The sequence below is a fragment of the Pangasianodon hypophthalmus genome, chromosome 25, assembly GCF_027358585.1.
Source record: "Pangasianodon hypophthalmus isolate fPanHyp1 chromosome 25, fPanHyp1.pri, whole genome shotgun sequence".
Classification (NCBI taxonomy): Eukaryota; Metazoa; Chordata; class Actinopteri; order Siluriformes; family Pangasiidae; genus Pangasianodon; species Pangasianodon hypophthalmus.
The window spans coordinates 19,011,692-19,015,432 of NC_069734.1; the positions used below are offsets into that span (position 1 = coordinate 19,011,692).

The 3,741-nt window shown below is 37.4% G+C and overlaps 1 protein-coding gene across 2 annotated transcripts in view; it reads left to right on the forward strand.

Annotated features, from left to right (window-relative positions):
* Positions 1–814: 814 nt before the first annotated feature.
* Positions 815–3,741, forward strand: part of sh3bp4a (SH3-domain binding protein 4a) — a 43,658-nt gene continuing 40,731 nt past the window's right edge. The window contains exons 1-2 of one of the 2 annotated variants that reach the window (XM_034299613.2): positions 842–951; positions 2,280–2,377. The gene's annotated coding sequence lies outside the window, so the exon portion shown is untranslated. Of the gene's footprint in view, positions 952–2,279; positions 2,378–3,741 lie in introns of both variants that reach the window. The other variant, XM_026910471.3, reaches the window with a different exon arrangement.

The following is a 3,741-nucleotide window of genomic DNA, read 5'->3' on the forward strand; positions in this document are numbered from 1 at the left end:
GTATATTCGCGACCATTATCTGAAACTTAGCATCTTTGAAGAAGGTACTAAGCTCCGCCCACTTTGTGATCACATGGTCATATATCCCTATAAAGCTTGTTGCTGATGTATATGTCAGTTTATGTGTTATTGTGATAGAAACGTCGACTTTATAAACTACACTGAATTGAATGGAAACTCATTAAACGTTACGTTACATTACGTTTTTCCTCAAAATATTTTTTTCTTTGTTCAAAACCAAACATCTCAGTTCCTAGATGAGCTGCATTCATGAACCTTTACATGTTTATTCCTGTCTCTAATTAGAAACATATAACAGAGAAATTTCTCAAAATCATCACAGGATTTATGTTGGATTTTATACTGAAAAATGACATAAAATAAATTTTATAACGGAGCGTGGGATGTTCTTGACGAAACCGTACAGAACCGGATTTCAAACAAACCTTTGTGTCTTGACAAAGTCTTCACACAGCGTGAAATAAACCTTTTAATTGGTTTTATTATCAATGTATGTATATAATTATTGCATATTTGATTAAACAGATCCTCATTTGCATAAATACATGAGGATCACAGTAGTGAGGAACACACAAACATTTATAAAAAGCAGAATGTAAACATTGTAAACAAACAAATTACATAAAAAAAACATTAAAAAGTTTTGTTAAGTGCAAACAAAACAACTAAACACACAGGTATAATAATATAACATTAGCTAAGCTTCTTACTTTGCATTCAACAGTTGATGCTGATCTACCAGAAAACAAGGGATTCGCCCCGCCCATTTTCGTGACGTCACCCAAACCCTGCCTGCCTTGCCTAGCGCGAGAGGAATCGGCTCGAGATCCTACAAAGGAGTGACCGACCCGAGTGTGATCATCTCTCTCTCTCCCACACACACACTCACACACACACACACTCACACACACACTGGATCTCCAGATCAGGGTGAGTAAGCGAGCTTTCCTCTGCCTTTTATTCCTTCTATTTTAGTTTGTTTACGTGTTTGTTGGTTTTGTTAAAGGAAAAGGGGAACCGCGCGCGAGCTCTTCTTTCCTCTTTTGAATGAAGGATAGGTGTGTGTGTGTGTGTGTGTGTGTGTGTGTGTGTGTGTGTGAGAGAGAGACTTAATCAGCTGAAATAACAGTGTCGTGTGAAACTTTTACAGCGACTTTGTAACCTGAAACCGAAATGGAGACTTAAACTGGAGAGGGGCATCTTAACACACACACATCTTAACACACACACACACACACACACCTTCTACACACACACACACTCACACACACACACCTTCACACACACACATCTTCTATCTAAACGTTAGTAATGCTAATGATGATAAAGGCTGTGTTCAGTTGTTGTTGTTGTTGTTGTTTTAAGCTGTTTATTTTGTTTATTTTGTTTTTTCTTCCCTTTTTCAGTGTCACAGCATCTTTTCTTTCCTTCTGTTACTAACTTCCCCTCACTCCTGAACTTTATTACCTTAAAAAATCAGGTTTAAATCAGAAGTATAACAGCAGCACTAGTTAAATCGGGCTGTTATTAGCGGAGAAGCGACCGTTAAAAAACCGTTACTTTAAAAAATAAAAAAAAACATTTAAAATTCAAACTGCTGTGTTGTCGCGTGCGGTGCTCACAACTGCCACTCAGCTCAGTTCAGCTCAGTTCATTTCCCCTGGAAGCAGCTGGAGCCCTCTGTCTCCCACAATGCACTGCGTTTGAATCCACTCCTCCTGCACACACACTTTTAACTGTAAATTAGCACTTTATTCACAAGTTAATAATAAAGTGTTATTAAATAGTTATTAGTTAATAAAGTGAATCAGTTTTTGGCTCGGGGGTTAGTGGAGTGTCCTGAAGCCTGTGTGATATTGTTAAAAATATCATATTGTGATTTTATTTTCTGATGCTTTGTATCGCTGTACCACGATATTGTGTATGATAGCGTGTATTAAACCGTTATTGGGTTTAGGTTTTTGAATAAACAGCTACTTTACATATTGTAGCCTTATGTCCTTATGTGTGTAATTATTATTACTATTATTACAACAATCGATATCTATATTGCTATCAGCTAACTGTCCAATACCGCGGTTATTTACTTTTATTCGTAAAAATGTTCCAATACCGACATCCAATACTACGTGATACTATGCAACATCATCGCAGTGTGCGTTTTTGCGCTAATAACCAGATGACACGAAACGAAAGCGATCTTTGGCGTATTTCACAATCAACATTCAAAGCAAAGTCTTTTCTATGAAAATTTCCAGCATCTTCGTACAATAGAGGTGATAAAATGTCGAGGACGAGGAGTTCATCACTAACATCGGCTAGGTGAGAAAAAAGAAACGTCTACAATCGACGCTAGGTGAGTGAAAATAACAGCTCTTAGCCAGCATGTAAAACCAAACCCCCTCTAAGCTAACTAATGTAGCTAGCTAATGCACTTCATTTCAGATCAACTCAGTTTTTCCTAAAAAGTTTGTTGGGTGTTTTTGCTTTTGTAATACGCAGTTAATAACAGTTTTATTATAATGCTGAACAGGTACTACTGGTCCGTTAGCGTATTTTCAGTGTAAACACATCTGTTGTGATATAAATGTTGAATTTGCGTACAAGGAATGGACTCCATGGGCTCCGTCCCAAACCGCATACTAAATATATTGTTCTCTACGTCTAGTGTATGAATTTTAGAAGTGTAGTATCGTCTCAGATGGAACGCTAACGGTTTTTACTAACCGGAGGTACAAGCCGTTTCCCAGGCGATAACAAATGACATCAAATGCGTGTAATGCGACGCCGCTAGCTTTAGTAGAATATCAAGAGTCAACGAAAACGAATTTCTTCCTTTTATTGTTTATGTCCATGTTTCCTTTTATGCCCAACATGACCTTTTTTGATTCTGAGCAAATCTGAGCCAGCGTCAGCGCCCGGTAGCCCCGCCCCTTTTCCTCTACGCAAGCAAAGCTGCGAACGCTGAGTGCGTGAAGCGTCCAACGTTCCACACTTCGTTTTTTCGGTTGAATAAGTGCATCATCCGGGTGTCTGAAGATCACTTCTTCTTGTTTGTAATTTTCAGAGTGAACACACCACTCACACTACTTATACTACACAACGGCGTAGAATAGTGCGTAAGTACGTGATTGGGACGCAGTCTGCACTGTTTATCCCACGCTAATGTTATCATGTGAAATAGAACGCAGCTCATGTGTGAGGTGTGAATGTGCTTCCTGTAATGTTCATATAGAGCGGTCACGCTGTAAATTCACGTGAACAGTGGTGCGTTAGAATGGATTTATAGATGTACACGTCGATACGTGTGTTTATAAACACAGTGTTAATGAGCTACCAGGGAAGTGAGTCTCTTAAAGGGATTTAATCTGGACACGTTGTTCTGTTTAATGTGGGAAATTATCTTTATTTTAAATACTGACGCTGAAACCTTAAGCATCAGCTGATATCGTTATCCGTCTAATATTGTTTTTTCTTTAAACTATTAAGCTTTAATGATTTTTTTTATGCTGTGAATAACAGAATAATAGAATAGATAAAAACATGATTTACATGAAAAAAATGCATCTTTTAAAAAAAATCGGTTTCGCACTTTTACACAAAACCAGTTACATTTCAAACATAATAAATAAATAGAATAAAATGTAAATATAATATAATATAATAAAAATCAACCCTAACAGAAGAAATACAATCAAGTCTCTTTCCAGTTCCAACAGA